Source organism: Emydura macquarii, unplaced genomic scaffold, assembly GCF_026122565.2.
Source record: "Emydura macquarii macquarii isolate MOO-44397 ecotype Brisbane River unplaced genomic scaffold, CSIRO-AGI_Emac_v2 contig_561, whole genome shotgun sequence".
Taxonomy (NCBI): Eukaryota; Metazoa; Chordata; order Testudines; family Chelidae; genus Emydura; species Emydura macquarii.
This window is the reverse complement of record NW_027130698.1, coordinates 8,402,019-8,429,575: the sequence shown is the minus strand read 5'-3', so window position 1 is coordinate 8,429,575 and position 27,557 is coordinate 8,402,019.

Genomic DNA, 27,557 nt, shown 5'->3' with positions numbered 1-27,557 from the left:
CGGGTCTCTTCACCCATAAGGTTACAACAAGAATTGGGGTTGGCATATCAGAGCACTTTGGAGCACAGACAGACTGACACAAGTTATGAGAAAAATGGCCTAAATATATTTGGACTCAGAAAGATAAGGTGGACTGAATGAGGCAAATTATCAGTGGAAGGTGTGATATTTTTTTTTATTCTGAAAGATAGGATGACAAACGCTGGAAGATGTAGGCTTTTTATAGAGCAAGGAAGCTGATAAGGCATTAAAGGAATGGGAAACTCTAAACTCAGAATAATGACTGCTCATGGGGTGAGGAACCCTGGAAAAGTGACCATTGAAAGAGAAACAATGTCATTTTTTTCAAGTGTAATGGTCCTCAAATGCATGCTTCCACCTGTAACCCCCATATGGAGTTTGCCAGTTCCTGGAACTCTGGAGTGAGCTTGTAGAGAATCTTGCTGTATGGATTTCAACAATAATGACTACCAGAGCCCTCTGACACTGCACCCAGCATGCCTGGAGTCAGGGGTGGGGACAGAATGGACTAGAAACTCCTGCTGAAGCCAATAAGGAGGCTTCTGCATCAGTCGATAAGCAGTTTTCTGGGCCAATGATGAGCCAGGGCTGCTCGGGCCGCTCAGTGGGAGGGGACAGCCTGACTCCAGGACAGAGAATAATTTTTAGTTTATTTTGAGCTTTGAGTTTGGGATCTGAGAAAGAAGCAAAACTGCCCAGGGAGTTTGATTTAACTCCCCTGCACCACAAAGGGAGACTTCAAACTGCTGTGGGATCTAGCACATGGGTCACGCAGTTCCAGCCCTGCAGAGACCAGTGTCCAGAGTGGCAGAGACCCAATCTGGAGCCAGCTTTTGAGAGCCACCGTAGACCTCCTCAGGACTCCAGTCCAGGGATTGAGAAGAGAGCCATGCTTCACCCAGGGGTGAAGACCTTGCAAGCGGATGACTTTTTATGCCAGACAATGTTCACAGCACTGCAGCACTCCTCTCTGAACTAATTCTCAGCATGCCATCTGCTTGGGCGGGAGCTGGAGTTGGGAAGAATAGTGAGCGTTCGGAGAGTAGATTTGTTTTGTTAATATGTTAATATTTATTAGTTAATTCTAACCCTCTCCTTCCCCAGATCCTATTCCTGTTCTCAATAATATCCCTCTTTGTTATATTTTTGGGGTGAGCCTTTTTTTGGTGGGGGGGAGGGGCTGGGATTTGTGCTGATATACTGTATTGTGTTTTGTGTATTACTACTTATACTCCTCACCAGCAGGGGTAGCATTAGTCTCTTTCACAAGGGACAGAACCCCCAGACTCTCAGGTACAGTGAAGACTCAGCTTGTGTGGAGGCAACAGCCAAAAAACCCAACAATATAGGACCCATTCCATGTGAGGAGAGGGAATAAGCCACTTCAAGTTGCAAGTACTAGGAAGGAGGCTGGAGCACACTTCAAAGGGTGGTAACACACCTGTGAAATGGCTGATGTTAGTAAGTTGAACTGGAATGGACCAGTCTACCAATCATAGCTGCCAACGATAAACTCAGCAATCCTCAGTTTCCTTCACTTCTATATTTATAATGCACTACTTAAAGAACAGAAAATAAACGCTAGTCATATTGCAAGGACACATTATAACAATGGAAACAGGGGAAGAAAAGCTGGGGGAAAGGACATATAAGAGAAAAAATAATAGACAGGCCCTGCGCAGCATTCAAGGATTTGGAAATTTACTACCAGGTGCATGAGCAAAACAGATGAAACCAGTAAAATTTTTGACAGATCTAGTGATGGTCCTGAGTCAACTGTGATGCATGTAGCAGTCATTTCTAATAAACAACCCAAAGGTCAGATGGTTATCTGACTGGTCAAGCCTCTTGGACTTGCAAAACTAGACTAGATGTGTTGACAGAATAGACCTGCTACTTGTATAAAGAACTTGTTTGTTTTTTTGTTTACACAAATTACCCATGAATATTTTGATTTTTATACATATAAACCCAATCCTACAAATCTGTCTATGTGGGTCCCTTGTGCATCTGAAGACTGGGACATAATTTGTTGTTCAGAATTGCTTGATACACTTTTTTTATGCAAATATACTTTAATCTGTAGTTCGCAAACTATATTATTTGCTTGTGCTAAGTGACAAGTCAGCTATGTCTTGTGGTATTGTTTCTGTGCCGACTGTGTATAATTGAAAAATATTTGCCAACATCTGTGGAGCACCATTGCAGTGATTGTCTTCAGGTACTCTTGGGATATCTCTAATCAACACAACTTTTAAATCCTTTCCCTTCCCTCCCGTCCCCCCAACAACAGTAAACATTCCTAAAATTTTATTCTGAACAGGATAAAATAGTATTTGGAGAACAAGGTTATGTTGTAGGGTTTTTTTGAGTGGGGCAGAGGTGGTCAATTACTAGAAAAAATATTTAGCTACTCTTCAGATTTGCATTCATTTCAAATGTGTGCAAGCCCACTAGTATTTTTTTTTATTTCAGAAAGATCTGGAACTAACCTGTCTGACTTGGTCATATAGATGTTTTGTGATAAATAGTGACATGGTTTTGACTGCAGGTAAACATTAATCAATGAATATATGCATTAAGCTGTGGTTACACATATTCACTGTAAAATATCCATAGTCAACCCCTTAGTGACTTGAGTGACCAATTCTGAAATTCAAATACTGACTCCTGAGCACTTATTCATTTGTTTTAATTTTTTTTAAACATTCACAAAAGGCATTGATGCTCAAAGAGTTTGAATAAAAACATCCCAAAAGAAGCACTTGGGATTTTTGTTTTTAATTTAAAAAAAATAAAATTGGCTGTACTCTATGGTTTTGTAAGGTTAATGTTATTGAAGGAAAACATCTATTGTATGACTGCCTTGTGAATTGTCAGGCTAAGGGACATATTAAAATAATCCAGGCAATCAATTGATCATGCAACAAGGAACATTGCTTCAGAGTGTTTGTTTCAAAAATGTTATTACAGGGATTGTAGTGTAGACAAAGGATTCTAGGACATAGCAATTCAATTGGAGGAAGGTGTATGTGCTAGCCAAGGTTATCACTACTACAGTTTCCTCAGTATGTGGCAACATTTCCACTCGTTCTTCACGATCATTGCAAATCTATTCTGCTCAAGGCTTTCATAACAGAAATAATAGCCTTTAGCAGAGAGCCCTGCACTCCCATTGAAATTAGTGGCAGTGGAAGGTGCTTAAAACCTCTCCAGATCAAGTACAAAGCACAGAACTGAAGGCAAATTGAACCTTGACCTTCTCAGACTCCAATCTTCAGGTCCAGCTGTGCTTGGCACAGGACCCAAGGAGTGGAGGGAGCAAATTACTGGAAGCTGCATGGAGTGAGAGCTGAGCTTTAGAACCCTGATTTTTTTTCCCCCCATGATTCATCTGGACTGGTAACTATGTACTAGTCAAATGTTTGCTGGCCTTCTGAGAAGGTTCTGTCTGTACTATTGTCATTAAGACACGATAATGGGATTGTTTGGGAGGAGCGAGAACTCATCGTGAACTGAATGCTGACAATGAGCTCTCTTCCCTTAGTTTCACCTTCTTCCCAGATCTTGCTTAATGACTTATCCCCACTGTGTATGATGCTCAGTGGAATTGGAGTCAGAAGGCCAGGTTCCCTAGAAGGACTGTTATGAACAGGACTCTAGTGGAACTGGGGAAGGTGCAGAGTGAGGCTGGAAGCAATACAGCCACATAGACAGAGCTGTGCATGGGATTTAATAAACTTCTATTTGTTCAACTTAACCAGCATTCAGCTTCACACATTGCTAATGAAACATGGTGGCAGTGTCTGAGCTGTGAGTTCTCTGAAGTACAGCACCTGGCAGCATGAGTCGTGCCACTCGGTTTGAAGCCCCCTGGAGCCCTGGAATTTTCACATACAAACCTAGCCCAGTGATGGACCCACTGGAAGGAGAAGTTCAAGCTATACACAGACCTGGCCATGCAGGACAATGACAGTAGGAAAGTTAAAGTATTTTACTTTATCGGGGAACACAGCAGAGATCTCTGAACCACTCTGTTCATCGCTGTCTCAAGTCTCATTGCAGTCCTAGGAGCTTTGGGGGCCTACCTCTCCCCAAAACAGAATGAAATTGGAGCTACAGTTTTTTTCACTAGAGACCAATCCAAAGGGGAAGGGATAGACAGCCCCCTATGTTACTGCCTTATGCACATTGCCTGCGACATTCAATTTTGAGGAATTAACAATCTCCCTAATTTGGGACAGGATGCTCTGTGGCATGTAGGAGCAACTGCTCCAGGAAGGCGATCCTGTATTATAGATGCGTAAACATGGGGTGTTCTGTAGAAGCAATGAGAGAGGATAAAAGCCCTAGGAGACACAACACCCCTAGAAGTACATGCTGTGAGACAACAGCAAAGGAGAACAGGTGGCCAGGATTCCATACCCATAGTAAGATGGGTATAGTGAGAAACCATCAGGTGGGATATGGTGTGAGAGGGTAAAGAAGTGCTCTGCATCACTGCCAGGAATCTGGCAAGCTAACCAACTTTAGCAGTATGTGCAAGAACTGGGTAGGTTCCAGAACGATCCAGTCAGACTTGTACAAGAGGAGGATGGTGCATCAGACTGTGGTGATAACATCATGACTCTCCTTGAGTCTGAGAGCATATCGGGTTCAGGCTGCCAGGACAGGAAAACAACATGGAGCAATACCAGCCTTCATGCATGCAATAATATTAATAGCGAAACACCTTGTGCAATTTCAGCTGGATAGTGGAGGCTCCTGCAGTGTGATTCCTTGGAACAAACTGGACTCATACCCTTTATGAAGAGCATTTGCAATCTAATAATGTACAGTGAGCATATGCAGGCTGTAGGAAAACATGACTTCCTAGTAACTAGCCCAAAAATAACAGATGGTACCAACTGAAGTTTAGTAGTGATGGTGCATGATAAGCAGCATAGTCCCTTCTTGGAGAACACAGCTATACAATCTGATTAAAGTGCAGCATCAGGGTTTTATAGCTGCAGTGCAAGAAGCAAAATAGAGAGTTCCATGGACAATGGAGACAATTTTAAAACTCATGGAGATGTTTTCAGATATGATTGGCCTCAAAGGACAGCTATAACTGAGGTAGATCCCACACTGTAACCACTATGCATGTCACAAAGGAAAATTTCAGTGACACTGCATGGTGCAGCATACAAGGAGCTTGAAAGCCTGAAGAGCAAAGGTATGAGCACTGCAGAGACCAGTCCAGCCTGAGTAAGCAGCATAGTAAGGTAAACAAGCCATCAGGTGAATTATATATCTGTATAGTCCCAAAGCCACTAGACTAGGCAAAGATGCCACTATCCACTGCCACAGTTGATATCTTGCCAGAACTTTTCAAAGCCAACACTCAATCCAAAAAAGCAACCTAACCTCATGAAGTGACATCCACTAGACATCTGCTCATAGCAGAGGGCCTGAAAGCAGATCCCAACAAGATCAAGGCAGCCAAAGACATGCCAGCTCCAGTGGATGTGAAAGGGATGCAGCAATTCATCTGAATTATACATTTTGTGTCCACACTTGGCTGCAGTAGCATAACCCATACATTAGCTCACAAGACAAGATGTCGAGGAGAACTAGGCAGATTCCCAACAGCAAGCACTGACATACTGAGAAAAAGGATAAGATGACCCTGAAGTACTACCAGCCAGGACAGCCACTGAAGTTTAGTGTGATGCACTGGAGAAAAGACTGGGTATAGCAGTTTGCAGGATTAGCTCGTCACTAAGGCCAGCAGAACCCCGTCACAGACTGAACAAGGGTGTGCCCAAATAGAGACAGAGCTTTGGGCTGTTGTATTTGAGTGAAGTGATTCTATTAATACACCTATGGCCACTCAGTAATAGTGCAATCAGACAAAAAATCATGGCAAAGCCCCTTCTTTGTGCTCCAAAGACATTGCAGCATATGTTGTCCAGAACAATTTCCTGAGCAGGGTATATATACATTTCATGAATGAGTTGGGAGGAAGGGGATCAAGACATGGTACTTAATCCATTAACATTAACATGCTATCTCTCAGTTTCAACAATGTAGCTAATGGAAATCAGAGGCTGAGGAAAAGGACATCCAACCAGGCATTCAAGAGAGCAATACGAGCAGGATGGCCAGAAGACAAAAGCTAAATACTGTGTAGTAGCAAAACCATATTTTCCTATTAAAGATGAGCCAAGTGTGCAGGATGGAATCTTATTATGAGGGGAGAGAGCTATTGTTACAGATGATGTCCCGCAAAAAATACCAGGGCATTGACAGCTCTCCTAGACTGGCTCAAATGTGTTTTACTGGCCAGGAATGAATATACAACTGCTGCTTTGATAAGAGAGCTTGACATCTGCCAGTTTTGTGATAACCGACAGCAGAAAGAGACTGTGACCACATGAGCCCTTGTTACCATTTTTGGTATACAGGAATACCCCATCACAGGGGTGCCAAAATAGTCCTGGGCAGGCATGGCTGGGATGAAGGACCAAAATCCGATGACCAATCAGAGGAGAGCTGTTGCAGCAGAAGGATGGGGCGCTGATGTGAGGCAATAGCCAACAATCATAAAGCCGGCACTAAGGACAGGCCAGCTAAGAACTTACCAGCCCTGAAGCCAGGCACTCTTGTGAGGATCTAATTACTAGAGCCCGAAGAAGTGGATTAAAGGAGTTTTGAGGGGTTCAGTGGCATCCAGCTTATATAAGATGACTATGCATGAGGCCCAAGTGATCTGAAGGAACAGGAGCCACTTACGTGCCAGAACAAAAAAACCCAGAGAGAGAGAGCCTACAGTACTAGAGATCCTCACAGAACGGAGACAGAACCAGCTGGAGGTCAACAGGGAGGAAGGAGAGGCCCTGCAGAGAGTCTGCTAGAGTTAGAGATAGCACAGCAGGAGTGACCTAACTTGGTCTCCCTAATAAACAATCTCAAAACGTGTTTAATGAGCTGAGTCTCTGGTAAAGATGAGACTCCAACTTGACTGGCGCTCTCTGGCTCAAGACACATAGGGTGGGGGGGTCTGACCATCCATTTGGTTTTCATATTTTATATTAAAATGTTTGCAAAATAGGGAAGCTGTATCATGATCACTGGAATGGGTGGGCACATGTTCCCTGTGAGGGGCTGTTGTGGACAAGTCACTAGGAAATGAGGGAATGGGTGGAGTGTGTTTGGAAGCAAAGCAGCCATACGGACAAAGCAGTGCGCAGGGTTTAATAAAGTTTCAGTTGTTCAACTTAACTAGCATTCTGCTTTCTGCAATGCTAATGAAACACCCTGAATCTATAACTTGAAGCTTTTTTGTGAAGAAATGGATTTTCTGAGTCTCAGCCTCTTTATTAGGCATAAATTCCCTACAGCCGAGTACAAAGACCAGGACTGGCCAATTTTTCACTTTGTGTATATGTAGCATACAAGGTCTGCCTCTGCCTTTCCTGTGATTTTATCTCCTTCAGGAACATCCCCAGTAGCACTTACTGTGTGCCGTGGATCTATGCGACAACTTAAGGCTAGGTTGTGGCATGTTGGTTCCAGCACACAGCATGTGCATCTACAGTTTCCTCCTCCACGTGGGAGCCCTGAGAAGCTTAGGGCCTGATGAACAACATCTCCAGGGGTGCCAATGGAGTCTATGCTATACCCCTTGAAAGCCTGCACTGACCAACCCTAGGCTATCCCAGAAAGGGATAGTTAATTGCTCTGCTTTCCAAGCTTCATAAAACTTATCACCGTTGATGCTAACATCATCCTGTCCTTGAATTTAGGAAGCAGGACGCTGTAATTAGCTGCCATGCAGGGCTTTAACTGAGGGGTGGGGAGAAGGGGAGAAAAAGCCACTTGCATTTTTTCCCTTGTTACACAGGACTAATCCATATCTATCACTTACATGTGGTCCAGTGGATAGGGCACTGGATGGGAAAATCAAAACACCAACTTCCTACTCCCACCTCCACCATGGACTCAGTGTGTGGCCTTGGGCACATTACTTATGCCTTCTGTGCACATTTCCCCCTCATCAAAATGAGAATTATGATGATTGCCCACTTATGTCAAGTGCTTAGAGGGATAATGATAAAGTGATAATCATAGGTTTCCCTGCAGCAAGATGGCCACTTTAACTTGCAAACTGTATTAAAAATGCTGCTCTGAAGACTCCCCTTCTGACTTTAAGCATTTTTCTATTAAAAACGCATGTTCAGTGTTGCTAAATTGTACATGAATCTGTAATCTATACACCTGACTACAGCTAAAATGTGATTAGAACTGGATATGTTTTAAGTGGCAGAAATAATAGGCTTTTTCCTCTTTAATATCGGAAAATAAACTATTTGTTGCTTTGGAACATATACATCAAAAAAGGGGGAAAAACTCAAGGGTTAAATGGTGGGTTAGTCTTTTCTGCAGTACACTCTTTCCCCTTCCAGGTTGTAACAGGATTGGCGCCTCCTGAGTATCTCTTTGGGGCACCTTGTCTCTGTTTCTCTCCTTTTCAGGGTCTCTTACACAGATTCCACTTATTCTTTCTACGGTCAGAATGCCCTTCCTTTGGGTTAGGGTTTGTTCACAGAAAATAAACTCAGAATAAATTTAAAGTACCAAAGTAAAGCCTCCAGATAAATATTTCTCTTCTTGTTCCCAGGCCTTTCTTCCTGAACAACTTTTGAACTCTTCCCCCTGCTTGCTTCCCCTTCACAGGCTACTCGCAGCCTTTCATAGCTGGAATCATAGTTCCAAATTCCAGGACTCTGCTGGAACCTGTTCACTCCCAGCAGTCTCTGTTCTCCCTGAACCTTTTCCCTCACTGCTGCTTCCATATGCTCTTTATAGGGACCTGATCCCTCTCAGGTGTGCCTCTTTCAGTAGTCAGGGTTGGCTAGGGCTGGCCCATCAGCCCTTACAGGGCAAACCACTCTGTTCTATAGGTGCTGTAGGGAAGTGTAAAAATGCACAGAGCTAGATTCAAGATTGGTAGAATCCTTTGGCCCTCACTCCCTCACATGCATCACTGAGGACTGCCCTCCTCTGAAAAAGCTCACATAAGCTTTTAAGGAGGAAAAACAAAGCTGGATCATGCTAAAACAAGCATAGGGAGCATGTCAGGACATGACCAAATTTGCCTTAGGTTCTAGTGAGCCTCTACTGGGAGAATGGCTTCCAGGAGTTCTCTAGCCTACTCCCCTGGGATCAGGGTGCTAGGTCCTGTTGATACCCTTTTCCCTCCTGTGTTCCAGTACAGAGTGTAGCTCAGCTGTACCCAAGGATCTGGCCTTGTCTTTAGGTTGGTTGTCTTAATGATGGATTCTCAAATGTCTTTCACCTTGCATCATCGCTTAAAATTTACTGATGCAAAATGGTATCACTTTCATCCATAGGGCAATTAGTTTGCACCCATGTCAATGATTGCATAAACTTATAGACTGTGGAGAATCCGCGGGATTACCAATAGATGAATGCTTCTATTTGTTTACACCAAAAAAATGCGAAATGCCTAGTCCACCTTGTTACATGGAGGTCCATTTTTAAAAGTTAGTCTTTCCATTTCAATTGATGTGCAAATAGTTTTAGACTTCAGAAGATCAAGTAGGCATGCTGAATTTTGTACCAGAAGAGAGGATCTTGGTTGTGACAACTGAAGCTAAGATTTCAAAGGTAATGTATTATCTTTAAAACAGTGACTAATTCCGTCTGGCTGTAGTACTCAGCTTACCTTTTTGTGGGGCAAGAGTCAAATGATTTTTGTGCCTGTTGCAGGTCATTAATTTTGTAGGGAGTGCTCTGTACTTATCAACTGGCTGTGTCATTATTCATAAACTTCCTTTTTGCTGCCAGAATGTAGCTTTTGATCTGACTATTGAATTTAGTTTTTGATGTTTGTTTTTTTGTTTTTGTTACAAGCCTCTTTGACTCAACTTGAGATGAGTCGAATTTAGGAGAGATGCGTTTACAACCAGTATAAATAAAGTCTATTGCAAATCTATTCCACTTTTACCAGAATGCCACAGTACATTGTGTTTCTGCTGTGAAATCAACATATGAAGTGACTGAGCCTTTCCCAAGTGAAATCTACAATAAACCACTTTTATATTTCTGGGAAAACCTCAACACTCTGCCATGCAGGCGCATTATACTGATGTATAGAGTCTGTAGCAATGTATGACTGGGTTAAATGGAAAAAATGTCAGCTCTGCTGCTGGAACTCTACACAGTAGTTTTTTAGACAAGAAGCCCCAACAACATTATTTGGATCTTGCCATTCTGAACAGGACGTGGTCAGCTGAGCCGGTTTGTCAATATACAGCCCCATTCAACCAGTACAGTCGATTAGTTGTTTCACTTTGCTGTTTTCTGCATCAGAGTAACTTCTGTTGTCTTCAATTTATCCATTCAATGGCTTTTTTTGTAGTTATGACTTCAATGCAAAATAAAATCTTATTTTATTGTCTTAAAGCACGTACAAACTTTTGTGCTTTGACAACTTCTCCCCTGAGCCTTGGCTTCATTCACAATCAGTGTGTTCAATTTTTCAATGAGCTGAACTGTTTACACTATTTTATAACAACTAACAATATGGCTAGAGACATAGCACTTGTCATTACGCAGCTGCTCCCCTCCACCTCCCATTGCTTCTGAAAGACATTTCTTCCATCAGAGGTGGTTTGAAACCTTCACCTACCATTGTACTGTACCAAAACATGCACGGTTGGTTTGCTTGAGGGGGATCCTGAATAACATCCATGACTAAACCAGTCACTTTCACGTTACGTAAAAAAATATGAGAATTTTCTTCCCTCTAATTTTCCCTTTAGATAATTATAGACACCTTGAGTGATACTGTGAACTGCTATGTGGCTTCACTTTCTCATATATGAGAGAGGAAAATACGAAACATTATTATGAAGACAGAAAGGATCTGAAATAGAACACTGAAACTGAGTTCTAAATGAAACTATACCATCAAGAAGAGAGTAACTGTACTGATGTCCAATGTGCTATAACTATGAGGAGAAATGAATGTATTGATGCCAGTTCAGTGTACTACATAGTCCTCGCTATAATTTAATGAGGAACCCTGCATAAGATGTTAGTATGGGACAAAATGTACATAGGTGCTACAAGGGACATTAATAAAGTAAAGCTAGAGCTGTACAAATAATTTACATATTTGTTTCCTGGTAGTTTAAAAAAATAGTAACAAATTTCTTTTGGGCCCTACCTGAAACCATTTTTTTTTTTTTTAACTTTTCAACAAACTGAGAATTTGGGGGGGGGGGGGGGGGGGAATCTTTTAGGGTAAAACAAAACATTTAGTTTGACTTGAAATTGAATGTAGTAGGTTGATTGTGGGCATCTTTAACTGTTTTAATAAAAGCAAAGGAAATGAAAGACTAGATTCAGAAGGACTCAGGTGCTATTTGAGGAGTAAGTTGTGGTATCCTCAGAGGTGTCTCATACAAGTAGTAGCCACACCCTGCCTTGCTTAGCTTTGGAGATCAGAGAAGGGATAGTCAGGGGGCTGGTAAATGGGGCATTAAAAAGAAACCCAGTTCAAAATTCAGTTTTTACTTTGTTTTTGTCATTGTCAACAAGAAAATAGAACTATTTGTTTTTGTGAATTACATGATGGTTTTCAACCAGCTCTACTTAAAATCAGAAGTATTGTTTACTACACTCACAACTAATGGATATTACAGGTGAAAAGGAAGAAATTAAGTGGAATAAAATTCAGGCTGAAAATCACCCTTGGATGGAGAGGATAAGCATGGAGCTATTTCTGATGTCATAATTCCTCCAAGATCTGCATTTTAATCATTACCTGCTTGTGTAGTGCTGGTGGCTCATTGCTGCTCTCTGCTAACCTTCATCCATTCTCCTGCAGGCCCAGACCCTAAAATAGGTGCTAAAAGGCTTAAGGAGTTAATTTCAGAGGGCTTTGTTTGTGCACCCCTAATGGCTTTTCAAGATGTTTATGATTATATTGGTCAATAGATAGCATCTTTAAATGGTGCCATCCAACTTAGCACTGACTAAAGAAATTAGAAAAGGAGAAGACTTGAAGGTAGAATGTCCCGAAACAGACCAGCAAATACACATAGTATCAGAGGACAGCCCAACAACATAAACATACAAAACAATGGAGTTGTGTCAATAAATATAAGCGTGTTACAGGTAGCAATTGATCTTCATTACAAAAATAGAAGCAGTCTACTCAATTTCTTTCTAAAGTTCCTAGTCTATTGATTATTTTTTGCTAAACGTTGCTGTGGAAATTATTAAAAACTGAAAATTTTACTCAGTGAAATTAGTCTCCTTTTCTACTTGAGGGATATTCCCCAAACATCACAGTTTCTTCCAATTATTATTTTATTTTGTGAATATTTTTAACGCTAAGATTGAGTGCCAACAGTTCTCAGTAAGTATTTGATATTCATTCTACAGTAGTTGCTTAGATGTGATTGGTCAAGTCTCATGCTATTGTTTCTGCTTCCTGATTTGATTAATTTTCTTTTTCTGTGAATACTCATTAACTTAAAATTCAATTTCCATGAAGATTCTGTCATTCGTGCATCTCTGAAATAATCTTCCTGTGAAACTTAACAACAGTAATACTTGATTGTATGAATGTTTGAGGAGAACGCAAGCAGGAGAAGTGCAAAGGCAACCAAAACAAATTCACTGAAATATCCAAGTGTACATGTGCAGAAAATCTCCTGCAATATTTTCCTTGCTTCGTATTGAATATCATCGCATGAAGAGTCTGTTTTAAGTAAAGGATGTCTGAATACCCTTAGTTTCTATTTTTATCATTTGATAAGCAAAGCGAATGGAAGCTATGGGGGGCTGTGAGAGGGGAAAAAGCTCTTGTAGCACATCAAGAAAAATAATGATATTGTGGCATCTGGCCCGAAATGATAGCATGCTAATTTGGCTTTTTGCCAACAAAAATTGAGCATTACCCAGGAGCATATTGAAGTATCAGCTTTTTAACTTACCATATTGTTTTCCAGATGTGTTCTTTGGGTACAAAGTGACTACTTGTCAAACACTTGAGGACTTGTAGGAGAATTACAAATGTAGTAATAATAAAATAATACCTTATTTTAATTAATGGTTGCAAGAAGTTGCTCTAAGACCATGCTTTGAGTTTGAGAAATGATTGTTAATATTTGATGCGAGGAAGACTATTATCTCCATGAGTGATGAACAGGTGTGTTGTGATTTTGTGTATTAGGCATGCTTCATGGAGTGAGGTGGGGAACAGGGTAATCCTTTACCACACGCTGGTCCCAAATGAATATAACCTCCTGAAAATACAGCACAAACCTGTGTAAATTCATGTATGGTTCTAACTTTCATGTTATATATTCATGTGTATCTTTCACTTATACCATAATTTTTTTTTTATTTTTTATTTTTTTTGGTATTGAAAGGTATTTTTTGCCATTGTTTTGAATACATTCCCTCCTTTAAAAAGTGGTTATGTATGTAGTTGGTAGTAGTGAATCATACTATAATTTGATGAATTGAACCTGGTATTTCTAAGTACAAATGTCAGACCTCTACTACTTGAGTTCTTCTTCTTCATATGGCTGATGTATATGTAGAGCAGCAACTATAATATTACATTTAGATGCTTAAGCCATATAATTGCATCTGCAGTACCAGAATGTTTTGCCGTGCTGGGCACTGAGTTGTTATATGTTCCATGGACTGTTCTGGGTGACCACAGTCACACACTGGAGAGTTTTTAATTTTCCATTTGTGTAGCAAGTATTTGCATCTGCCATGGTTTGTATGGATGTGGTTTAGTGTTGCCCATGAACTTCATGGGAAATTGAACCCAGGGAACTTCTGTGTCAGGTGTTTTACGAGGTGTTTATTTGTAACTTCTTGTGAACTCCATTTGGCTTTCCAAGCTTCATCAGGATAGCAATTGCATTGCTGAAGGTTAAACGTGTGAGTCCAAAAGGGCTTATGTGACTTCAAGTGGTGGTGAGGGACGTTGTTAAGATCCTGATGGATATGAAAACATTCATTTTCCACCATCCTCTGGAACTCCCGAAGTGTTGTGGCATCACAGTGAATGGATGGGGAGCAATGTGCAAGAACACCAGCAGCCAAGGAATTTGGGTTGGCTTGAGGGTTCCACTGATGCACTCAGTTGGAGATCAACAAGTCATGTTTGGCTACTTCTGGTCCATACACAGTACTCAGCTACAGTACTCAGCTAGAGTACAAAAGGGCCATCACTGATGTCTGTAACACTGAGGCTGATTTTCCCTGATTTGTGCTTGCAAGTTTCTGGACGAAGTTGACCCTGGTCTTCATCTTCGCAGCTACCTTCTTCAAATGGTCATGGAAGATTAGCTTGCAATCCAGCTTCACTCCAAGATAGGTCAGAGGGAGGTCATGTCGCACAGTGTTACTGCAAAAGGTCACTTTCGGGATACGCTTAGCAATCCTATTATCAAGATGGAATGGCAGTGAATATTTTTTGGACGATTTGGCTTGAGTCTCCACTTCCAGAAATATTCCTCCATGGTGTTTAGACCCCTGTTCAAGGTTGGACTTAATGTCATTGAAGGTGGTTGCTTGCGTTGCCATGGCAAGATCATCCACATATGCAAATTTGCACAACTTTGTTGGAGGCATGTCAGTCATGTAAACATTGAAAAGCATTGGCATGGGTACTGAGCCTTGCGGCAGTCCATTGTTGAGGAACCGAGGTGAACTGACTTTGTTGCCTAAGTGGACACGTAGCTGCCTATTCCTCAGCTTCATCCATAGATGCTGTTGTGTTTTTCAGCAGGGGATGATCCTTGCAAGCTTCAGCATCAAGCCTTTAATCCAAACCATGTCATAGACTGATGACAGGTCTACAAAGGCTGCACCGGTCTTAGATTTCCTCTGGAATCCAGCCTCCATGTGCATTACATAGGCCAAAACTTGGTCACAATAACTATGTTTAGGCCGGAATACTGTTTGTTTTTCAGGGATTGCTAACTCGATGAGAGGACTGATACTCCAGAGAATAATACATTCCAGGAGTTTTTAAGTAATGCACAGGAGTGATATCAGCCTATAACTTCAGGGGTCGGTGCTTAGTCATTTCCATACTCAAAGTGGGCAAGCCATCACCTCCTGCCAGGCTTTTTGGATGAATACAGATTCTATGATTTTGGTATACAGTTTCGCCAGCCATTGGAGTCCCTTGGGACCTAGAAGATGAAGAAATTCTGGGGGGGATACCATCTCCGCCAGCCGCCTTACCTTACTTCATCTGTGCTGATGGCAATGAGGTCTTGTGGAGGGATTGAGATCATTGTCCAGTGTAGTTGATGATAGATCTCTTGCTTGGTGTTTTTGTCGAGCTGTCCTTTGGTGCTTTCCACCAATTTGGAGGCTATGGAGTTGAGCCAGACTTTTGAGATCTGAAAATCCATCTGATTAGTGGCTCCAAGACATCGTAGTAAGGCTGGGCATTGCAATTAGAGTGTGATGTTCAGATCTTCAACACACTAAATCCACCGCTGGTGTTTGGCTGAGTCTAGATACTCTAACAGGGTCTTTGTAACCCATGGGCTGCCTGACTGGTTGTATTGCCGGTGCAGGTCCTGGGTCTCTTTAGTCTAGCAGGAGGAGTGTATTCTTCCTGGAAGCCCTGAAGGACACTCTTCTTGGCGACAGCAGTGAGGAGGCCAACAAACTGGTGATAACATTTGGTGTCATGGGGATTTGGATCATCACTGTTTCGACAGCTTCCCTATCGCAGTCCCAGTAGGTTTTGGCCAGGTTCCACTGTGGGATTCATTTAGGCAGAATCACATGGATTTTGATGCTGACATGGGTGATAATGGACCTGTGTTGGCTGCTGGGGAAATTGGGAAGTATTTGGCAAGTATACTACTTGAGTTAAAAGATCATTAGCTGAAAGCAGTAGCAATCAGCTCTTTTCTATGGATCAAATAGAGGGAAGACAGATCTGCTTGACTAGTTTATTACACAAGTACTTAATATGCAGTCAGTGGTGTGACATCTATGTATGCATTGCATGGCTTGCATGCCCAACCAAATGTGTGCTGTCCATTTGATGGCTTGTGGGACAATTCCATCCATTTGTAGAACAAAATGGTGTCCTTTGTATAGTGTGACCTTTCACACACAGTACATGATGGGTTATGCTGCATGGAGGACACCATTTTGGAACTCCTAAGGCATGCAAGTGAGTTGTTGGAAGCCTTATTAACACTGTCATAGCAAGCCACTGTGTGCAGCTGACATGTTGATCCTATATCTGTGTATCTCTAGTCCTTGCAGTTCTTACTGATTGTTGAATTCAGGCCTGAATAAGACATAGAGAGTTCATCAAATACATATAGGATTAGGAAGAATCTAAAATGTAATTCATACCTTTCTTAATGCAATGAAAATAAGACGTGGAAAGCCCCTGTCTGACGGTTCTGCCTCTTTCCACTTCTCAGGTATTTTCTTCATATTGTTTGGATGACATGTACAGGAGGTCTTCATAGGTTTTCAGTCTCAATGAGCATTTCTACCTGTGCCTGAGGGTTTTCCTCCCCTCAGATGTTTCACTGCCTGTTCTATGCCCTTCTATATGGCTGTACCTCTTGCTTATTGAGCCAACTCCCTTGTCAGCTCTTTCTGCTTTTTATTTTAACTGAAATTCATTATTTATTATAAAGGAGCAAGGGAGAAGTGAAAGACAGAAAATAAATCCTTGAAGTAAACAAACATTTGGTCAGTGGATTGGAAATATATCCACTTTACACAAAATCTACAGAGTCCAGTTTTGCTCTCAGTGGAAGTTCATGGTTTGCAAAGGAATGCAGGCAGAGACTTGGGTAGTAGACTCCCCGTAGAATTCTCAGCTAAAATTTTGTCTTTAAGGAGTGGGAAGGAGGAAAAACAAAATAAAAAATTGCATATCATTTATAAGAGTCATAACATTTAGTAAAGAGATCTCTACCTTCTGAGTCTTCAAAAGCAGTCAGATGGAGGTGAGGTATAATGTTTTTAATAGACTTACAGACTTTGGGTGCCTCCATTTTTTGTGTGTCCAACTTGAGGCGCTGTAGTAAGGGGCCCCTACAGATGGGCAGAGAGGAACCCCCACCTACTCCCTGGTGGGTGGATCCAGGACACCCTATGCCCATCCCTCCAGATGCAGAAGGGCAGGAAAGGAAGTATAAAAGGTGAGCCCTCTAGCTCAGTTGGGATGGAGCTGTCGGAGGAGAAGCACATCCCTCCCCCATTGTTGGTGCCCAAGCTCAGGGAAGCACTGGGGAACTGGAGGAGCCATTGGAGCCACCACACTCCTGGGACCTGGATAAGCTGCTGAAGCTACCTGCCCCCTGCGACACTGCCTCTTGTTGGAGTTACCACTTGCTGTTTACTGTGGGGAGATGGACAACGACCCTGAGGCCCAGGCAATCCAAGGAGGGGAGGTAGGAAGTAGCCCAGGGGAACCAGACAATAGTCTGGTTGTGCTGTGGCCTGATACCATGTCAGTGCACTTCAGCTGGAGCCCCGCTGACATAATGGCAGAACATTCTGCCACTGTGAGGTCCCTGGGCTGGGACCCGGTGGAGTAGGGTGGGGCCAGGTCCTCCTACCCCCTCCACTGATGCCAACTGAACCTTCAGGTGGTAGCTATCTCATCATAAACCAGGAGTCCTGATGGTGCTCACTCCCTGCTTGTGAGCCCCTAGACTGCTTAATTGCCTTGCCCGGCCTGAGGGGCTAGGGCCAGAGACATCTTGTTTGCTCTAACCCTGCCGGAGGGGCCAGAGCCCAGAAGCTACTTGCTTACTCAGCACCTTGACTGAGGGGCTAGAGCCCTTGAATGCTAATTTCCCCCCTGTGAGCTTTTGTCCTCATAACAGTACCATAGCAAGTGGGTATGGCCTCCTTCCCAGCTGGACAGGGAGTGATGACGCACCCCTTACAGTCTCCTTTAAGGAGGTTTCGTTTTCAGAGGTTGACTAGTCAGTAGTTTCTGAACATCAGGCCACTTTCAGGCATCTCAGGTTGTCCAGTCAAACAGTGAGGAACCCCAAATCAATAGTTACTTTAAAAAAATAGCCCTGAGTGTCCTTTAGATAAGGTAAGTATTTCATGTTATATCTAGTACTTAGGATCCCAAAATGAATCTGAATTTAAATTAACATTCTCAGAGCAAATACGCACACACACACACACACGGACTGTTCTACTCTAATCATTATTCTATAGGATTTGTTTAGCATTAATTCATGACAACAAGGTAATATCTCTTTAAAGGAACCATTTAAAATAATGAATTCCAGAATATATGAAGAATAATTCTGATAATTTCCCAAATTGTTTTGAACCAATAATTTTGATGCTTGCATTTTTGCCTTTTTTTTTTTCCTGTGTAAGTCTCAGTGGGCATAATTAATTGTGAAATTGTTTCTCATTTTTAACAAGAACATTTGTTATCTCCCCATAAAATGAGGGCATTTTTTCTAATTAATAATTCCCTCTGTAAAAAAAAAAGTTTTCTAATATCATAAGTACATTTCTCCTGAATGACCAGGAGGCAGCTCTTGAGCCTACTGAGAAATAGTAACTTATAGACACACAATTCTGAATCAAGTTCTGAGCTTGTATAAAGAAGCATAAATCCATTGAGTTCAGCACAGCTATCTGCCTGCAGCAGCATTAAAATTGGCCCATGTTAACATTCAGGGCTAGTTACTGCCTTTCTTGTTTTCAAAAGCTTCTATAGCTTCTGAATGAACTGTAAACAAGTAGTGTGGTAAATTGTCAATTTAAGATGATCTAATGAGTCTGTATCCACAGAAGTATGTTATAAAGTGACACAAAGAATCTTTGAGAATTATACAGTGTGCAGTTCTGTAGTCATCTATGGGTCTTCTGTTGTTGACATGATGCAACTAATTTGCTAATTACCTAGATAAAGGAAAGGGTAGGGAGGATGGGGGAAAGACAATGAAAAGAAGCTTTCTCTTTCAATCAAATTGGTCAGTGGCATAACATATTCTTTTAAGAATCTAGTTCGCTCAGCATTTTAGAAATAACATTATTCTGCTCTCACTGTTGATTTGAAAAGAATCAAGGCAAAACAAAAATAAAATAAAAAAATCCCCTCTAATCTGCTCAGGGAAAATGAATTAAAAATAAATATTCTGGTTCTACTCTTAAATTAGGTAGCTGTCTGTAAGCAAGTACCGTCTAACTACCTAATCTTGCAATCACACAGCTTCTTTTGGGTTGCTTTGTCTCCCTAGATGATAAATTTGGTTGTGATCATATCTTATAAAGATGATTGAAACATTCTGGAAAAAAAGCAAACCTCCATTTCACTCTGTACCAACACTTATTTTAGAACAAAACTTGTATAAACATTTTTTTATTTGAAGTTCCAGAATATTCATCTACTTTGTGACTTAGCACTTCTGGGGTCTGCCTGGCACCAGAGACAGAAGCACAGAAATATTGCTAGAAAGGATGTTCCTAGCTGAGTCTGGAAATGGCAACTTCAGAGATTCAAGAAAGCTTCATATTGTGTGATTTCTCAGCCTAATTTTATAGATTGGAAAAGTTCAGATACTTTGAAAAACTTTGACTAATATCACAAAATGTCTGACATCAGAATGTCTGGATTCTAGAACCAAACCTGTACTCAGACCTCAAGAAGTTCTCCCAGCGGTGACATACATACATAGCATTAGATGGTCACGTAACAGGAGATCCTTCTTAGCCTCTGTGTCACTGTAATAGGACATTATAGCCTACATTCACCAGGGAACATAGGTGCCTAACCATCACTTTAGATGCTTAAGCAAATTGTTAAGCACTTTAGGTGGCACTAGCAAATTGTTGTCTTGTGGAGATGGCACTGCTGCCAACCCCTTAACTCACTTAAATATTTTAGTATTTAAATATTTTATAGAATGTGGAACAGCTTCAATGAGAGAGATTGAGGCCAGGTGTACACCTCAAACTTATGTCAGCCTAGTTGTATCACTCAGGAGAGTGTATTTTTCACACCCTTGAGACAGACATAGTTAAGCTGATCTAAGCCCCAGTGTAAACACTGTTAGGTTGACGGAATATTCCTCAGTCAACCTAGCTACCACTTCTTGAAGGGGCGAATTTACTACAGTGATTGTAAAAAGCCCCTTCCGTCATTGTAGTAAGAGCCTAGAATATATAGCGGCATAGCTGCAGCTGTAATACTTATAATGTAGACATACGCTGAGAGAGCCACCTCAGAATATCCAGTAGCCCAGTGGTTAGGACACTCTCTGGGACTATAGGAGACCTGAGTTCAGATTCCTGTTCCACATAAGGCGGAGGAGGAATATGAAGCTGGGTCTCCCACAGTCCAAATCAGTGCTCTTTTTAATGACTGAGCTATTGGGTACAGGAGGCATCACCTTCTCCTCAGTATTTCTTCAGAAAGGGCTGACCTGCCTTTGGTGCCTAACTCCTGGGGAGGGTTGAATCCCAAATGGCAATAAATGCCTCCAGTAACCTAGACTCCATTTTAGTGTGGGGGTTAGGCCTCACCACTCTTTTCAACATTTCCTACTGTCTAGTTTAGACAGGTCCCTGCTCAGATTGCTGGCTTTGTCAATTCATTATATGGACACCTAACTCTCATCCAAGATATTATAGACTGAGTTTAAGTGCTTAATTTGGGATTGAGAATTCCGCAAGGCAGCAAGGCACCCAAAAGTTAGGCATTGCAATGTCTAAGTCCCCCTTCTGTATCTAACCCTACGATGTTCACCTGGCTGTCACTGTAAATAGAAGCAAATTATATTTAATTATCCATGAAATTTCATCAGAATTATAACAATAAGGAACTGATCCAGAGCCCCTTGAAGTAAATGGGAGTCTTTCCATTGACCGTATCAGACCCTAATAGAATAAAAAAAGAAGGGGAGGAGGAAAGGGAATAAATGGAAAATATTTGAAAATTGAATAGGGCATGAGGAGTAGAAAAGTCATTTACTCAGACTTGAGATAAATAAAAACCTCACCCAGCATCCTGCATGAATTCACAGCTGAAAAATATTTACTGAATACATTTAAACAAATGGATTTAAGAGCATATAATCCATTTACAAAACATTTACAACTATCTAGTAAATTGAGCTCATTGTTTGTATGGTTGTCTTTGCAATCGAGCTGTAATCATGTGTAAACTATGTGCAATCATGTGCAGTTCATCTGCAATTACTTACAAACTGGTTTTGTGCAATCCAATTGTATTACCAGTGATAATGAACTTCAACGTGTAATAGTTTTGTGAACATCTTTAAAATGCTTACGAGTGCATTCTGCCTTCATATATTAAGACTTTTGGAAGTTAAAGACTTTTTAACTTATGCTATAACTTTAGGATTATTATACCATATATGTGATAAGGACCATGTGATAAATTGTAGCGCCATGTGATAATCTGCATTTAAGATGCTGGTCACTGCACCTGGAGTTTGCTCTGTAACTCATCTCAACAAATTACTTCTAACATTCCAAATAACCACTGTTTCTTCTTTAAAAAAAAAAAAAAAATCAGAGGTTCTTCAATCTTTTTTCCCAAAATTTATCTAAGAATAGAATTTAATAGAAAATTATAAACTGGCTTTTTCCTATAGAATTTTGTTTCATGGATATAATTCTATCAGAGGACTAAAAACACTGATGGATCATCGTTCTCTATTAAATAATGAAATACACACACACAGAATTTTTTCTATATTTAGACTTGGACTAATCACAAGTTGAAGGCCCAGTATCAGGTATTAGATGGGTATGTATGCAGTAGACGAGGATTGGAAAAACTGGTTTCAGTGTCTCTGCTACTGACCTGCTATATGACCTGCCACAAGCCATTTTATGTCTAAGTGCTTCTGTTTCCCTGCCCACCACTCCTGTGTATGTCAGGTCAAACTGTATATATAAAGACTAGCACAATGGGGACCAGATCTCATTTGGTGTCTCTAGGTGCTACAGTAATACAATTAATTTTCAAAAAAAATTTATGGGCTGCTATGGATAAGATGAAGACTTCAAACCACAGGAGATTTGGAATCCCCTTTATCATTGTTTCTAGCATTAGCAGATGGCAAGACATTGGACCTTTACAATAATGTATCTTTACATAGCTATTTTAGATCACTTTCAGAGGCTTCTAAAATGTATGTTACAATTTGTCTTCCCATCAATGTGTGCACTGGTTAGATTCCTAGTATTAATGCACTCTGGATTTACATGGTGAGAGAAATTAAAAATATTATTAATACCATTTCTTTTCAAATATTCCAAAAAGAGGTTCTCTGTAAAGTAAGTAACATAAAAAATCCAGTAGTATGATACCGGCACCCATTAAATATGACTTGCATAAATCACTCAGAGCTTCACCACTTGCATGTAATATATATTCATGCCAATAACTCTTTTGGCTTGTGATGCACAAAACAGCTGAAAAATTAACCTAGACTCCACTTCAGTTCTCGATCTTCTCAGGTGCAAAGGATTGCAGGACTTAGGTCATGGGATAACTTTTTGTGGGATGTAGATCAAAAAGAGAATGGGGTGCAAGAGAAAGTAGTTTTGTCAGGGTTGTGGTTTTGTATAGTATGGTGCTGCTGGAGTTAATGGAAATCTTGGAAGGAGATAGACTAGTGATCTTATGGTGGTGGGGAGGTTTATAGGAAGCAAGGGCTGGTGCAGCTGAAGTATGGTGGAATTTGGCTTCTTCCCCTGCCACACAGCATTTTGCCCAGTAGAGGTAGGGAGAAGAGATTGGGCAGTATATCTCCAAGGGGCTCCAGAACTCCTTGAAGCACCACTTCCCTTCCCTTAAAAGCAGTGAGAGAATGGTAGAAAAGCTGCTCTCACACTGAGTAGAGAGAAAGAGGGGAAGAGAAAGGAGCAGTGTACAAGTCTGGTACTGCAATGTCTAAGAAATTACATACCATAATGGAGGGGAGAATATGGTTCTACCAGCCCAATCCTTCAATCCTCGACTTCCACTGAACTATTAGTGTAAGTGCTACTCCATGTGACAAAAGTAAAGCATAACCCATCCTTCAGCTGGAGTGAACAGCAGAATAAACTTCTTCTCCTTAGTCTTAAATATTGTCAACAAATTATGTCAACAAATGTGTAAACTTGTGACTAAATCGTTGTGTGTTTCTGTTGGTGTGCCACTTCCTTACAGTTCCTCCTAAATTTTATTTTTACTAGTTGCCTTCCAAAAAAAATGTCACAGGACAATGGTCTGCTCCTAGGAAAAAAATGTCAAAGGGAAGCCTAGTCATGTATCATCTCTAAATGCCGAGGCACAAGAATTTCAAGGAGCAAGGTATTTATCATGTGATAGTGTTCTATTATGACTCTATATTTCTGTTCTGTCAAGTGATTGATATACAGTGTGAGTAATCATTCTTTTAGTGCACTAGGGTGTCAGTTGCTCACCGTACCTTTGTTAAACAGCTGCATTCTGATTGACTTCAACAAAAGACTTGACAATTTCAAAATAGGGCATTAAAAATGCCCATGCATAGGATCGATATTTATTAATCAAAAAGGGAGTCTATATTATTCCTTGCACTAAAGCACAACTTTGTCAGCAGCTTGTAATAAATAAATAAATAAATACTGTTAGACAAGATGGATCAGAAATTTATGTGTAATCTGGAAAATAATGTATTACTTTAAATTCCAAATGTGCATTTAGTTGTCCCAGCACCCACACAGAACCCCATCGAAGTGGTTAATTGTGCTGGTTTTTTTAGAGATATTTAATGGTCATAATTATGCTGTGCCTAATCTTGCTTGATTTACTCATGTGAGTTATCCCATTGAAGTCAATGGCTGTAATCACAGTTAATGCATGGTCCTTTGTAATTATCTTAATTATAAAGAAAACACACACATGTTTGTCTTTTGTTTTGGGTTTTATCTAAGAAAAATGTCAGATATTCCTGTCATTTAATAATAAAAAAGACTTTTTTCCATCCATGACCTATTCACAAAAAGATCCTGATTTTTTTAAGGTATTTATTATTTATTATCTTTGCTGAACGTTTGTGGAAACCAATCTGGGCCAAAGAGTTGTTTGTCCATTGCCACATTCAGCTAGGCGTTCCTGAAGTGTTTTTACTAAATGCCACGGACTTGTAGTATTTTGTCTTCTCCGTGATTTGATGTCTAACCTTTTACTTTAAACTGAAGAATAAATAATGCACTTCAGGTCAGAAATTTCCATCAAATAATCATTCATGCTAAACTTCATGAACCTTTAGTGATTCCCAAATGTTTTCATGAATAAACCAGGCACTGCCCAAATACTTATGAATAATAAAACCTTACAAGTCCCAAAAAACTGAGCTGATCATATATAATTGCACAAATATTTATGCATTTCTTGTCCTATTCAATCAGTTCTATGAGCATTTAGAGGTATGGAGCCTTTATAGTAGCTTTGTGTATATCATTGTAGAAATAGTCTTGTTTGTGTGTAGTCCAACTGAAGTGGCGATCTTTATGTAAAGCCTTCAGTACTTCGACACTTTCACAAACTTTCCTCATCTTCCTAGAATGTAGCTGCTGGAAAAAGATGGGACTATATCTAGAAAAAAGTCAGTCATCATGTGCATAGGTGGAAAGAAAGATATTTCAGCGCTGTGTTCTTTAATGAATATGAAGTGGAGAAGTCAACTGTGGCCAGCTGTAATAAATGTTAGGTTTCTTTAATTGACTCCAGTTAAAAACAAAACACATATGCTAGGCAAAATGGGGCAATTTTGGCCCCTTCTTCTCTTTGCATTTCTAAATTGAAGGGAAGCAGTGTGGTCTAGTAAACAGCACACAGGACTCTGATTCAGGAGGTGTATTTTCTAGTCCTGCTTGGTTGCTAAGTGACATTAGGCAAGTCATTTCACTTCCCTGTGCATCCATTTCCCAGTCTATGATATAGGGATAATGATGTGAAATGCTTTTTCTATGGTGGAAAAAATCTATATAAAAGCTAGATATTATTGTCTGGGGTTCTGCGCTGGTGAGTGCCAACTAACTTAGCCCTCATTATGTTTTGCTTAGGGCCAGATTACAGGTGTAATTACTGTCCCATGTTGCAGGCCCACTGCTCCACTGAACACATGAAGCATTATGAGGTACATGGGGGAAGTGCTTCAATTGTGTCACCTTTTAAGAAGGTGTAGAATTCATACCCCTGTGTAAACAAACCAGCTCTTTTGGCTGGAGTGGACGATGGAACAATAGTTGCCTCCTTCCTTTCCCTTCCCCTCAGTTTTGGGGTGGCGGTCTCTGGATATGGGCTTAGTAGGGAGCAGTCTGAGAATTGCATCTATGGCCAATCATGAGGAAGGGGTGAAGGAAGGCTTCCCCAGGCTGCTTTTTAAGGACCGGCTAAATTTTGGCCTGGGCTTGAAGCTTTCATATTGGATACCAGAAAATACAAAATAAAACTCAATAAATGTGTTTCCATTTTGAAATTAGGAATCTACAATCTTTCAGTGGGCTTGAAATCTATCAAAATACATTTTTCTTCATTAAGAGATGTTGCTTTTTAATAAAGGATTTGATTGTGGTGGAAGTGGCAATAGGAAAAAAGATCTGAGTTCTTGTTTCGCCTAAGTACATTTGATTATTTTCTTCCTTTCTATTTGAAGACCTCAATCAAGTCATATGTAGAACTGATTGTTTAGGAAACAAAGATAATTTGTTTTTTGATTCAAACAAATAAGTTGCAACTCTATGACTTTTATAATAACTTAATTGTGCACTGCTGTCCTGTTGGAAGGAGAGATGGGTTTTTGACAATGCCATGAGCTTTTATTCTTTTGCATGTGTTTCCAAAGTTTGTAAGATACCTTGAATCATTTTGGTCTCAAATTTTATTACATGAAGGCTGCTTGTGACATGGTGTACCAGGCCCTGAGGCCCTCTGCTGGAGGCCTCGCGGTCCTACCACACTCCATCCCAAAAAGGAGCAGTAGAGAAGTCTTCCAGGCTGCCTAGAGTGGCTGCAGGGTATGCAGACAGTCAGAGAGTCTGCAGGGAGCAGCCAATCAGGGCCCAGGAGAGCTATATAAAATGAGCTGCAGCGCTAGTGATAGTCAGTTGCTGCCTGGGACTAGAGATGCAAGGATGGTGTTCCTGGCTGGCTGGTTGAGGGAGTTACAGGAGCATGGACAGAGCAATTGCTGGCTGGGGGAGCAAGACGGAGCTCTTGGCTGTCTGCTGGGACTGAGTACAAGACTTCACTCCTATGGTAAGGGTGACATGTACACGAAGGTGCTGGGGCCATAGGGAAGGGGCCCAGGGACCTGTAGCAACATAGTGAAGAGTTAAAGGGGATGCAATGGCACATGGCTGCTATTAATAGGGTCCATGGGCTGGCTAAGTCCTCCACATTAGCCACTGGGAAATACTGGACTCCATTGGACTTTGATACATCCTCAAAAAGGGAACTGAACTCCTGAGTGGCCCAGCTGGACAGCTGGTGCCAGAAGGGCCTAGAGAGGGTGAAACCATTGCCTCCAGAGATGAAGCCCTGGGGGTACAGCCCTATACCAGGGGTGGGACTGTTTAAAGATTGCAGACTGAGAATTTGCTGTTGAACTGTTTATTTGAAAGGGGTTTTGTTTTGTTGAAAGCCCATAGACTGTGTGTGACCTGGCCAGAGGACTGTGTTACTGAAATGGCCTGAGATGCCACTGACAGGGGCCGCCACAGACAGAGGTGCCGACACATACCTGGCTAGGGGGTTCTCATGAGAGGTGGGTGCTGTCCTGTTACACCATTCTATCAGCATAAAGGGGTCTTCCAGTGAGTTTAAATTATACTTATACTTTTTTGGCAGTCCCTTTACACTGTGAGAGATGTGATCTTAGCGTAAATGAGAATTTGGGCTCGGGTCATTTTAAAATATTTTTAAAAATCTTCCAAAAAACAGGACTTGGTGGTGATGGGGAACTTCAATTACCCAGACATGTGTTGGGGAAATAATACAGCAAGGCATAGATTATCCAAACAAATTCTTGGAAAGTATTGGAGATAACTTTTTGTTGCAGAAGATGGTGAAAGCAACTAAGGGAGAGGTGATTCTAGATTTGATTTTTGACAGACAGGAAGGAACTGGTTGAGATTTGATGGTGGAAGGCAACTTGAGTGAAAGTGATCATGAAAGGATAAAGTTCATGATTTTAAAGAAGGCGTGGGGGAAACTGTAAAGTAAAGATAATGGACTTCAAGAAGGCAGAGGTTTGCAGACTCAGAAAATTGGTAGGTAAGATCCTCTGGGAAGCAAGTCAAAGGGAAAAAAGAGTTCAAGAGAGTTGGTAGTCCTTCATTTCCAGTCCTTCATTTCTATGAATATCTCTGTGATGGTAGATACCTGACTTAAGTCCAGTCTTCTCACCTGAATGGTCATGAAAAGACATTTTTCTTCTAGTGTCTTGAAAGAAGAA